The sequence below is a fragment of the Cherax quadricarinatus genome, chromosome 5, assembly GCF_038502225.1.
Source record: "Cherax quadricarinatus isolate ZL_2023a chromosome 5, ASM3850222v1, whole genome shotgun sequence".
In the NCBI taxonomy this organism is placed as follows: domain Eukaryota; kingdom Metazoa; phylum Arthropoda; class Malacostraca; order Decapoda; family Parastacidae; genus Cherax; species Cherax quadricarinatus.
In genome coordinates, this window is record NC_091296.1 from 2,441,432 (window position 1) to 2,454,237 (window position 12,806).

The following is a 12,806-nucleotide window of genomic DNA, read 5'->3' on the forward strand; positions in this document are numbered from 1 at the left end:
CGCAGGGGTCAGTCCTAGGACCAGTGCTGTTTCTGGTATTTGTGAACGACATGACGGAAGGAATAGACTCTGAAATGTCCCTGTTTGCAGATGACGTGAAGTTGATGAGAAGAATTCACTCGATCGAAGACCAGGCAGAACTACAAAGGGATCTGGACAGGCTGCAGACCTGGTCCAGCAATTGGCTCCTGGAGTTCAATCCCACCAAGTGCAAAGTCATGAAGATTGGGGAAGGGCAAAGAAGACCGCAGATGGAGTACAGTCTAGGGGGCCAGAGACTACAAACCTCACTCAACGAAAAAGATCTTGGGGTGAGTATAACACCAGGCACATCTCCTGAAGCGCACATCAACCAAATAACTGCTGCAGCATATGGGCGCCTAGCAAACCTCAGAACAGCATTCCGACATCTTAATAAGGAATCATTCAGGACCCTGTACACCGTGTACGTTAGGCCCATATTGGAGTATGCGGCACCAGTTTGGAACCCACACCTTGCCAAGCACGTGAAGAAACTAGAGAAAGTGCAAAGGTTTGCAACAAGACTAGTCCCAGAGCTAAGAGGTATGTCCTACGAGGAGAGGTTAAGGGAAATCAACCTGACGACACTGGAGGACAGGAGAGATAGGGGGGACATGATAACGGCATACAAAATACTGAGAGGAATTGACAAGGTGGACAAAGACAGGATGTTCCAGAGATTGGACACAGTAACAAGGGGACACAGTTGGAAGTTGAAGACACAGATGAATCACAGGGATGTTAGGAAGTATTTCTTCAGCCACAGAGTAGTCAGTAAGTGGAATAGTTTGGGAAGCGATGTAGTGGAGGCAGGATCCATACATAGCTTTAAGCAGAGGTATGATAACGCTCACGGTTCAGAGAGTGTGACCTAGTAGCGATCAGTGAAGAGGCGGGGCCAGGAGCTCTGACTCGACCCCCGCAACCTCAACTAGGTGAGTACAACTAGGTGAGTACACGCGCGCGCACACACACATATATATTAACAGTGTCACCACCAAGAACGCATTTGGTGCCGTGGACAGTGATTGTGTCTGTCAGTGTGTCTGGCACAGCCACCAGTCTGTCTGCACTCTCTCTCTCTCTCTCTCTCTCTCTCTCTCACTCTCTCTCTCTCAACATTCACTCCAGCATCTCGTGTCTCCTCCAAAACCATCTGTTTTTTTTTTTTTAACTACAGCAATTCCAGCTGCCATCTCCACCAACTTTCTCATCCCCACCATCCTCCACCACAACTCCACCATCCTCCACCACAACTCCACCATCCTCCACCACAACTCCACCATCCTCCACCATCACTCCAGGAGAGTCAAGACAGATGTCTTATCTTCATTCCTCCTCTCCCTCATTCATCCTTGTCTTCTTTATCTTCATTTATTCTTCGTGGAAGATATCTTCCTTCTAGAGTGTTTCTGGCATCATTATTATTATTATTATTATTATTATTATTATTATTATTATTATTATTATTATTATTATTGCTGTTACTTCCATTGTCAGAAATGATACAAAGATACTTGCAGATATCTGGATATTTAGATAAGACAGTAAAGTGAGTGTCAGAGGAGCCAGGAAGATGACGGGTGGATAACGAGAACTTTCAAAACAAGAGGAGATAGTACCAGTGGTGACACTGCCAAAGAGGAGATAGTACCAGTGGTGACACTGCCCAAGAGGAGATAGTACCAGTGGTGACACTGCCCAAGAGGAGTTAGTACCAGTGGTGACACTAAGAGGAGATAGTACCAGTGGTGACACTAAGAGGAGATAGTACCAGTGGTGACACTGCCAGAGGAGATAGTACTAGTGGTGACACTGCCCAAGAGGAGATAGTACCAGTGGTGACACTGTCCAAGAGGAGATAGTACCAGTGGTGACACTGCCCAAGAGGAGATAGTACCAGTGGTGACACTGTCTAAGAGGAGATAGTACCAGTGGTGACACTGTCCAAGAGGAGATAGTACCAGTGGTGACACTGTCTAAGAGGAGATAGTACCAGTGGTGACACTGTCCAAGAGGAGATAGTACCAGTGGTGACACTGCCCAAGAGGAGATAGTACCAGTGGTGACACTGCCCAAGAGGAGATAGTACCAGTGGTGACACTGCCCAAGAGGAGATAGTACCAGTGGTGACACTGCCCAAGAGAAGATAGTACCAGTGGTGACACTGTCTAAGAGGAGATAGTACCAGTGGTGACACTGTGCAAGAGGAGATAGTACCAGTGGTGACACTGCCCAAGAGGAGATAGTACCAGTGGTGACACTGCCCAAGAGGAGATAGTACCAGTGGTGGCACTACCCAAGAGGAGATAGTACCAGTGGTGACACTGCCCAAGAGGAGATAGTACCAGTGGTGACACTGCCCAAGAGAAGGTAGTACCAGTGGTGACACTGCCCAAGAGGAGATAGTACCAGTGGTGACACTGCCCAAGAGGAGATAGTACCATTGGTGACACTGCCCAAGAGGAGATAGTACCAGTGGTGACACTGTCTAAGAGGAGAAAGTACCAGTGGTGACACTGTCCAAGAGGAGATAGTACCAGTGATGACAGTGTCTAAGAGGAGATAGTACCAGTGGTGACACTGCCCAAGAGGAGATAGTACCAGTGGTGACACTGCCCAAGAGGAGATAGTACCAGTGGTGACACTGCCCAAGAGGAGATAGTACCAGTGGTGACACTGCCCAAGAGGAGATAGTACCAGTGGTGACACTGCCCAAGAGGAGATAGTACCAGTGGTGACACTGCCCAAGAGGAGATAGTACCAGTGGTGACACTGCCCAAGAGGAGATAGTACCAGTGGTGACACTGCCCAAGAGGAGATAGTACCAGTGGTGACACTGCCCAAGAGGAGATAGTACCAGTGGTGACACTGCCCAAGAGGAGTTATTACCAGTGGTAACACTAAGAGGAGATAGTACCAGTGGTGACACTGTCCAAGAGGAGATAGTACCAGTAGTGACACTGTCCAAGAGGAGATAGTACCAGTGGTGACACTGCCCAAGAGGAGATAGTACCAGTGGTGACACTGCCCAAGAGGAGATAGTACCAGTGGTGATACTGCCCAAGAGGACAGTACCAGTAGTGACACTGTCCAAGAGGACATAGTACCAGTGGTGACACTGTCCAAGAGGAGATAGTACCAGTAGTGACACTGTCCAAGAGGAGATAGTACCAGTGGTGACACTGCCAAAGAGGAGATAGTACCAGTGGTGACACTGTCCAAGAGGAGATAGTACCAGTGGTGACACTAAGAGGAGATAGTACCAGTGGTGACACTGTCTAAGAGGAGATAGTACCAGTGGTGACACTGTCCAAGAGGAGATAGTACCAGTGGTGACACTGTCTAAGAGGAGATAGTACCAGTGGTGACACTGTGCAAGAGGAGATAGTACCTGTGGTGACACTGCCCAAGAGGACATAGTACCAGTGGTGACACTGCCCAAGAGGAGATAGTACCAGTGGTGACACTGCCCAAGAGGACATAGTACCAGTGGTGACACTGCCCAAGAGGACATAGTACCAGTAGTAATACTGTCCAAGGGGACATAGTACCAGTGGTGACACTGCCAAAGAGGAGATAGTACCAGTGGTGACACTGTCCAAGAGGAGATAGTACCAGTGGTGACACTGTCCAAGAGGAGATAGTACCAGTGGTGACACTGTCCAAGAGGAGATAGTACCAGTGGTGACACTGTCCAAGAGGAGATAGTACCAGTGGTGACACTGTCCAAGAGATAGTACCAGTGGTGACACTGTCCAAATCACTTGTGCTCTCTCGCTTAGTGTGTTGATCAGTGTTGATGGCCCCGTTCAGGACAGGAGATGTATCACAACACAGAGATCATTTACGGCCCCAGTAAAGCATTTAAATTACTGGGAACGCCTTAAAGTCTTAAACATGTACTCACTGGAGCGGAGGAGAGAGAGGTACATGATAATATATACCTGCAAAGTACTCGAGTTTCTGGTCTGGACCAGACGAGCCTGGTCCATGACCTGGCTCTGGGAAAAAGAAAAACTCTCGAAACCCGTTAAAGGTATACTGTAAAAGTATTTTCTTGACTACCATGATAGTGACAGTAGAATGATGACCATGATAGTGACAGTAGAATGATGACCATGATAGTGACAGTAGAATGATGACCATGATAGTGACAGTAGAATGATGACCATGATAGTGACAGTAGAATGATGACCATGATAGTGACAGTAGAATGATGACCATGATAGTGACAGTAGAATGATGACCATGATAGTGACAGTAGAATGATGACCATGATAGTGACAGTAGAATGATGACCATGATAGTGACAGAATGATGACCATGATAGTGACAGAATGATGACCATGATAGTGACAGTAGAATGATGACCATGATAGTGACAGTAGAATGATGACCATGATAGTGACAGAATGATGACCATGATAGTGACAGTAGAATGATGACCATGATAGTGACAGAATGATGACCATGATAGTGACAGTAGAATGATGACCATGATAGTGACAGAATGATGACCATGATAGTGACAGTAGAATGATGACCATGATAGTGACAGTAGAATGATGACCATGATAGTGACAGAATGATGACCATGATAGTGACAGTAGAATGATGACCATGATAGTGACAGAATGATGACCATGATAGTGACAGTAGAATGATGACCATGATAGTGACAGTAGAATGATGACCATGATAGTGACAGAATGATGACCATGATAGTGACAGTAGAATGATGACCATGATAGTGACAGAATGATGACCATGATAGTGACAGTAGAATGATGACCATGATAGTGACAGTAGAATGATGACCATGATAGTGACAGTAGAATGATGACCATGATAGTGACAGAATGATGACCATGATAGTGACAGTAGAATGATGCTGTGCTAGCAGGAATGATCTCCACACCATTACCCTCTCACCAGAGTGTGAACCTGAGAGGGAGAGGGCGAGAGAGAGAGAGAGAGAGAGAGAGAGAGAGAGAGAGAGAGAGAGAGAGAGAGAGAGAGAGAGGGGGGGGTAGAGAGAGGGAGGGAGGGAGAGGGGAAAAAAGATAGAAGAGTTGGAATAGCAGAGGGATGAGAGCTTTCCTAAGCTCTTAAAACTCTCTCTCTCTCTCTCTCTCTCTCTCTCTCTCTCTCTCTCTCTCTCTCTCTCTCTCTCTCTCTCTCTCTCTCTCTCTCTCTCTCTGATGAAGGAAATTTGGCTCGGTTATTAACATTATTATAAAAACATGGCAGAGTGGGTCGGTAATCACCCTGGTGGAGACACTGTGATTTATTCTCCCTTCACCCTGGTGTTTCTACCCCAGGGTGACGCAGCCAGGGAGGAAGACACGGACGGAGGGAGAGAGTGAGAGAGAGGGAGTAATGTTAGGAACGTTGAGGCAGGGAGAGGGTAAGAGACGGAGGGAGAAGGGACAGAGAGGGAGAAGGGAAGGAGGGAGGGAGAAGGGAGGGAGGGAGGGAGAAGGGAGGGAGAGAGGGAGAAGGGAGGGAGAAAGAAGGGAGGGAGGGAGGGAGAAGGGAGGGAGAAAGAAGGGAGGGAGAGAGGGAGAAGGGAGGAAGTTCGCTTCAGTCTTCAGTACTTTTTTTTTATCCAAATTCTAACTGATTTCAGAATATTCCAGTGGTTCACTTAACATTCCAGTGGTTCACTTAACATTCCAGTGGTTCACTTAACATTCCAGTGGTTCACTTAACATTCCAGTGGTTCACTTAACATTCCAGTGGTTCACTTAACATTCCAGTGGTTCACTTAACATTCCAGTGGCTCACTTAACATTCCAGTGGTTCACTTAACATTCCAGTGGTTCACTTAACATTCCAGTGGTTCACTTAACATTCCAGTGGTTCACTTAACATTCCAGTGGTTCACTTAACATTCCAGTGGTTCACTTAACATTCCAGTGGTTCACTTAACATTCTAGTGGTTCACTTAACATTCCAGTGGTTCACTTAACATTCCAGTGGTTCACTTAACATTCCAGTGGTTCACTTAACATTCCAGTGGTTCACTTAACATTCCAGTGGTTCACTTAACATTCCAGTGGTTCACTTAACATTCCAGTGGTTCACTTAACATTCCAGTGGTTCACTTAACATTGCAGTGGTTCACTTAACATTGCAGTGGTTCACTTAACATTGCAGTGGTTCACTTAACATTCCAGTGGTTCACTTAACATTCCAGTGGTTCACTTAACATTCCAGTGGTTCACTTAACATTCCAGTGGTTCACTTAACATTCCAGTGGTTCACTTAACATTCCAGTGGTTCGCCTTAACATTCCAGTGGTTCATTAACATTCCAGTGGTTCACTTAACATTCCAGTGGTTCACTTAACATTCCAGTGGTTCACTTAACATTCCAGTGGTTCACTTAACATTCCAGTGGTTCACTTAACATTCCAGTGGTTCACTTAACATTCCAGTGGTTCACTTAACATTCCAGTGGTTCATTAACATTCCAGTGGTTCACTTAACATTCCAGTGGTTCACTTAACATTCCAGTGGTTCACTTAACATTCCAGTGGTTCACAACATTCCAGTGGTTCACTTAACATTCCAGTGGTTCACTTAACATTCCAGATGGTTCACTTAACATTCCAGTGGTTCATAACATTCCAGTGGTTCACTTAACATTCCAGTGGTTCACTTAACATTCCAGTGGTTCACTTAACATTCCAGTGGTTCACTTAACATTCCAGTGGTTCACTTAACATTCCAGTGGCTCACTTAACATTCCAGTGGCTCACTTAACATTCCAGTGGCTCACTTAACATTCCAGTGGTTCACTTAACATTCAAGTGGTTCACTTAACATTCCAGTGGTTCACTTAACATTCCAGTGGTTCACTTAACATTCCAGTGGTTCACTTAACATTCCAGTGGTTCACTTAACATTCCAGTGGTTCACTTAACATTCAAGTGGTTCACTTAACATTCCAGTGGTTCACTTAACATTGCAGTGGTTCACTTAACATTGCAGTGGTTCACTTAACATTGCAGTGGTTCACTTAACATTGCAGTGGTTCACTTAACATTCCAGTGGTTCACTTAACATTCCAGTGGTTCATTAACATTCCAGTGGTTCATTAACATTCCAGTGGTTCACTTAACATTCCAGTGGTTCATAACATTCCAGTGGATCACTTAACATTCCAGTGGTTCACTTAACATTCTAGTGGTTCACTTAACATTCCAGTGGTTCACTTAACATTCCAGTGGTTCACTTAACATTCCAGTGGTTCACTTAACATTCCAGTGGTTCACTTAACATTCCAGTGGTTCACTTAACATTCCAGTGGTTCACTTAACATTCCAGTGGTTCACTTAACATTCCAGTGGTTCACTTAACATTCCAGTGGTTCACCTAACATTCTAGTGGTTCACTTAACATTCTAGTGGTTCACTTAACATTCCAGTGGTTCACTTAACATTCCAGTGGTTCACTTAACATTCCAGTTGTTCACTTAACATTCCAGTGGTTCACTTAACATTCTAGTGGTTCACTTAACATTCCAGTGGTTCACTTAACATTGCAGTGGTTCACTTAACATTTCAGTGGTTCACTTAACATTCCAGTGGTTCACTTAACATTCCAGTGGTTCACTTAACATTCCAGTGGTTCACTTAACATTCCAGTGGTTCACTTAACATTCAAGTGGTTCACTTAACATTCAAGTGGTTCACATTATTCCAGTGGTTCACTTAACATTCAAGTGGTTCACATTATTCCAGTGGTTCACTTAGGTGTTGGTGGAGCAGAGAGTTTGTCTGGTCGTCACTTTGTCAACAAACTCCTGCCAAACACCATTGTTGTTTTGACAAAGTTGTTGTTGTTGTGTGTGTGGTGTGTGTGTGTGTGTGTGTGTGTGTGTGTGTGTGTGTGTGTGGTGTGTGTGTGGTGTGTGTGTGGTGTGTGTGTGTGGTGTGTGTGTGGTGTGTGTGTGGTGTGTGTGTGGTGTGTGTGTGGTGTGCGTGTGTGTGTGTGTACTCACCTAACTGTGGTTGCAGGGGTCGATACTTAACTCCTGGCCCCGCCTCTTCACTGATCGCTACTAGATCCTCTCTCTCTCTGCTTCCTGAGCTTTGTCATACCTCGTCTTAAAGCTATGTATGGTTCCTGTCTCCACTACATCACTTGCTAAACTATTCCACTTCCTGACAACTCTGACTGAAGAAATACTTCCTAACATCCCTGTGACTCATCTGAGTCTTCAACTTCCAATTGTGACACCTTGTTTCTGTGTCCCATCTCTGGAACATCCTGTCTCTGTCCATCTTATCTATTCCACGCAGCATTTTGTATGTTATCATGTCTCCCCTGACCCTTCCGTCCTCCAATGTCGTTAGTCCGATTTCCCTCAACCTTTCTTCGTAGGACATTCCCCTGAGCTCCGGAACTTAGCTTGTTGCAAACCTTTGTACTTTCTCTAATTTCTTGACGTGCTTGACCAGGTGTGGGTTCCAAACTGGTGCTGCATACTCCAGTATGGGCCTGACGTACACAGTACACAGTGCCTTGAACGATTCTTTAGTAGGTATCGGAACGCTATTCTCAGGTTTGCCAGGCGCCCATATGCTGCAGCAGTTATCTGGTTGATGTGTGACTCCGGAGACATGCTCGGTGTTATGGTCACCCCAAGATCTTTCTCCTTGAGTGAGGTTTGCAATCTTTGTCCACCTAGCCTATACTCTGTCTGCAGTCTTCGTTGCCCTTCCACGATCTTCATGACGGGATTGAATTCGAGGAGCCAGTTGCTGGACCATGCATCCAGCCTGTCCAGATATCTTTGTAGCCCTGCCTGATCATCTAATTTAATTCTCCTCACTAACTTCACATCATCTGCGAACAGAGACACTTCAGAGTCTATCCTTTCCATCATGTCATTCACATATACCAAAAATAGCATTGGTCCTAGGACTGGCCCCTGTGGGACCCCGCTCGTCACAGGCGCCCACTGTGATACCTCATCACGTACCATGACTCGTTGTTGCCTCCCTGTCAGGTATTCTCTGATCCATTGCAGTGCCCTTCCTGTTATACGTGCTTGATCCTCCAGCTTCTACACTAATCTCTTGTGAGGAGCTGTGTTGAAGGCCTTCCTGCAATCCAGGAAAATGCAATCAACCCACCCCTCTCGTGTATTCTGTTACTTTGTCATAAAACTCCAGAAGGTTTGGACACAAGATTTGCCTTCCGTGAATCCGTGCTGGTTCTCGTTTATAATCTTGTTCCGTTCCAGGTGCTCCACCACTCTCCTCCTGATAATCTCCACGACTTTGCCTACTATACACGTCAGTGACACTGGTCTGTAGTTTAGTGCCTCGTTTCTGTCTCCTTTCTTAAAAATGGGGACTATATTTGCCGTCTTCCATACCTAAAATAGTTGCCCAGTTTCAAGGGATGTGTTGAAGATTGTGGTCAGTAGCACACACAGCATCTCTGCTCCTTCTCTAAGGACCCACGGGGAGATGTCCGGCTCCATTGCCTTTGAGGTATCAAGGTCACTTAGTTTCTGCACCACCTCCTCAGTTGTGTGTATGTCATCCAACACTTATTGGTATATTCCCTGTTGGTGTTCCCCTCAATGCTGTCTTCCCACAGCCCTTCCTATCTCTATTATAAATATATTCTTGAATCTTGTGTTGAGCTCCTCACATACCTCCTGATCGTTTCTCGTGAGTTCCCCACCTTCTTTCCTCAGCCTGATCACCTGGTCTTTATTGTCTTCCTCCTAATGAGGCTATACAGCAGTTTCGGGTCAGATTTCATTTTCGATGCTATGTTGTTTTCGTACTGTCGCTGGGCCTCCCTCCTAATCTGTGCATACTTGTTTCTGGCTCTTCGACTAATCTCCTTATTTTCCTGGGTTCTTTGCCTTCTGTACTTTTTCCATTCGCTAGAGCACTTAGTTTTTGCCTCCTTACACCGTCGGGTAAACCAGTGGCTCGTTCTGGTCTTTCCATTATTTCTGTTGCCCTTGGGAACAAACCTTTTCTCTGCCTCCTTGCATTTTGTTGTTACGTAGTCCATCATTTCGTTTACTGACTTTCTTACCAATTCTCTGTCCCACTGAACCTTCTGCAGGAAGTTCCTCATACTTGTGTAGTCCCCTCCAACTCCTGTTACCCTCTCCACTTGTAACTCTACTGTGTATTCAAAACACAGAACCACGTGATCACTAGCTCCAAGGAGCTTCTCATAGGTGATGTCCTCAATGTCTGAGCTGCTCAGGGTGAACATGAGGTCCAGTCTTGCTGGTTCATCCTCCCCTCTCTCTTTGGTAGTGTCCTTAACATGTTAATGCTTGAGGTTTTCCAGTACCACATCCATCATCTTGGCTCTCCATGTTTCGGGACCCCCGTGTGGTTCCAGGTTTTCCCAGTCGATCTCCCTGTGGTTGAAATCGCCCATAACAGTAACTTTGCTCTGCTCGAGTTAGCTCTTCTTGCCACCTCAACCAGTGTGTCCACCATTACTCTGTTGCTCTCTTCATTATACATCACTGCAATGACTACCTTATGTTCCCCAGACTGAAGTGTACCTACTGTGTAATCCCTTCCTCCAGTCTCGTCCATGCCTTCCATTTATTCAAATCTCCATCGGCTTTTTACGAGCAGTGCAACCCCTCCTCCCCCTTTGCTCCTTCTATCTTTCCTCAGAATGTGATATCCTGATGGGAAGATTGTGTTTGTTATTGTCTCAGTGAGTTTCGTTTCTGTGACTGCTATGATATCTGGGGACTTCTCATTGATTCTTTCATGCCACTCCTCATATTTATTTGTTATTCCATCAATGTTCTTGTGCCAAACCTTCAGAATATTGGGGTTGGGGAGGTGGGAGCCCTGGTGGGGGCTTGTGGGGGGTTGTGGTGGGGGTGGGGGCACTTCCCATAGGGGGTTGCTGTAGGGGTGGGGCTTGTGGTGTGGGGGGTGGGGACAGAGGGATCAGTGTGTGAGTGTCAGTTTAGATTGTTCAGTTGCCTTGGAGTTGTCACAGTTAAAGTCTTTCTGCCGGTGATTCTGAAGGGTGTGTTTGCCCTTCCACTTGTGTCTGGGTTCTTCTGCTCATCTTTGTCATTTCCTCTGGTTCCTCTTTTCGTTTTTGTGCTATTTCAGTATCATCCTTTCCTCTTGTGTTCTCTCTCGATCGAGGTACACACTCTGGTACTCTGGTGTGTGTGTGTGTGTGTGTGTGTGTGTGTGTGCGTGTGTGTGTGTGTGTGTGTGTGTGTGTGTGTGTGTGCGTGTGTGTACTCAGTTGAGGTTGCAGGGGTCGATTCCAAGCTCCTGGCCCCGTCTCTTCACTGGTCGCTACTAGAAAAGTTATGCCAACAGCATTTGGTGTTCCCAGGCGGTCACCCATCCAAGTACTAACCAAACCCAACGTTGCTTAACTTCACTGATCGGACGAGAAGAGGTGCGTTCAACGTGGTATGGCCGTGTGTGTGTGTGTGTGTGTGTGTGTGTGTGTGTGTGTGTGTTAGGTGTGTGTGTGTGTGTTAGGTGTGTGTGTATATATATGTGTGTGTGTGTGTGTGTGTGTGTGTGTGTGTGTGTGTGTGTGTGTGTGTGTGTGTGTTTGAGGACAAAAACACCAAGAATGATAGAGGTGGTGGAGGGTGACGAAACAGGCAATTGAGGACGGAGGGAGGGGGAGACGAGGGAGGGGGAAGACGAGGGAGGGGAAGACGAGGGAGGGAGAAGATAGATGAGGTAAGAAGCAAAGCACTTGTGACTTCAGTTGTTTTTAAATAATTCTTCCTCGTCCTCCTCTTCCTCTCCCTTTTCCTCCTCTTCCTCTTCATCCTCTTCCTCTTCTTCCTCTTCCTCATTTTCCACCTTATCTTCCTCTTTCCTCTTCTTATTCCTCTTTCTTTAACCCGTCTTCCTTCTCACACTCCCGTTACATCTCATTTTTCACTTTTAAATATTTTATAATTTTCTTACCCTCTCTCCCCCTCTCTCTCCCTCCCTCTCCCTCCCTCTCTCCCCCCCTCTCTCTCTCTCTCTCTCTCTCTCTCTCTCTCTCTCTCTCTCTCTCTCTCTCTCTCTCTCTCTCTCTCACTCTCTCTCTCTCTCCCTCTCTCTCCCTCTCTCTCCCTCCCTCACTCTCCCTCTCTCCCCCTCTCTCTCTCCCCCTCTCTCCCCCTCTCTCCCCCTCTCTCCCCCTCTCTCTCTCTCTCTCCCTCTCTCCCTCTCACATATTATCTACACTCCATCACACACCTTCCCTCAACTGAGTCAACTTTTCCCACTCACTCCCTTCTAATCTCCCTCTCCTTCCATACCTCCATCTATATATCTTCACTGCCTCGTTCTCCATCTATTCATGCTCTCCATCTATTCACATTCCATCTATCCATACTCCAGTGGCCTGGTGGCTAGAGCTCCCGCTTCACACACGGAGGTCCCGGGTTCGATTCCCGGCGGGGTGGAAAACATTTCGACGCGTTTCCTTACACCTGTTGTCCTGTTCACCTAGCAGCAGATAGGTACCTGGTTGTTAGTGGACTGGTGTGGGTGGCATCCTGGGGGACAAAATTAACGACCACAATGGAAATAAGACAGTCCTCGATGACGCACTGACTTTCTTAGGTTATTCTGGGTGGTTAACCCTCCAGGGTTAAAAATCCGAAAAAATCTTATTTTATACACATTCCGTCAGTTCATTAAGTCCATTTATGCACTCTGCCTATCATCGAGTGCATATGGAAGAATTAAAAAGATCACAAGACAAATTCAAATCACTCCAGAGTAAGAAAGTCAG

General features: G+C 46.2%; 1 protein-coding gene and 1 non-coding gene across 3 annotated transcripts in view; one reads left to right on the forward strand and one right to left on the reverse strand.

The window, feature by feature from the left end:
- LOC128684975 (lachesin) overlaps positions 1-12,806 on the forward strand; it is a 557,865-nt gene that overhangs the window by 383,247 nt on the left and 161,812 nt on the right. The window lies entirely within an intron of this gene.
- Positions 11,366-11,484, reverse strand: LOC128685139 (5S ribosomal RNA). The gene has a single exon (XR_008406483.1). It is a non-coding gene; the product is annotated as a 5S ribosomal RNA (ribosomal RNA).